Raw genomic sequence first — 513 nt, 5'->3', positions numbered from 1 at the left:
TTTAGTCCTTACAACTCCACTAAGCTGGTATATTTGTCTATACTACAGATAAACTGAAAATTTTTCAGTTCTCAGACTCAGTGATGTTTTAAATAATAATCCTTTCCAGGTTCAGTAGAGAGATGTGCTGAAATGAATTTCAGGTAACTGGACCGTTTAATAATACAGGCCACTGGCGTTAGGGAAATTGGGATAGATGACCCAACAGCTGCCCACAAATAAAGGAAATTCCTTACATAAACTTTAGAGGGGAGGAGTCTGAGTATAGCAGCTTAGGGAAGGTACTAGATAGGACGTAAGGAGTGGTTGATCCCCTCGACAAAGGCAGCTTCTGTATCTAAACAAGTGGCAAGCCAAGACAAGCTGACTTCAAAACTTATATGGTGGGTGGGGGTGGATCTAGGAAGGGCTAGAGGGAGGAGAGAGGGAAGACTATGACCAAGATACATTGTATGCATATATAAAGTTCTCAAAGAATAAAAATATAAAATATATAATGTATATAATATATGT

The sequence above is a fragment of the Nannospalax galili genome, unplaced genomic scaffold (assembly GCF_000622305.1).
Source record: "Nannospalax galili isolate Female #2095 unplaced genomic scaffold, S.galili_v1.0 scaffold286, whole genome shotgun sequence".
NCBI classification, from domain to species: Eukaryota; Metazoa; Chordata; class Mammalia; order Rodentia; family Spalacidae; genus Nannospalax; species Nannospalax galili.
The sequence above is the reverse complement of the archived record's forward strand: the minus strand, read 5'-3'. Positions refer to the sequence as shown.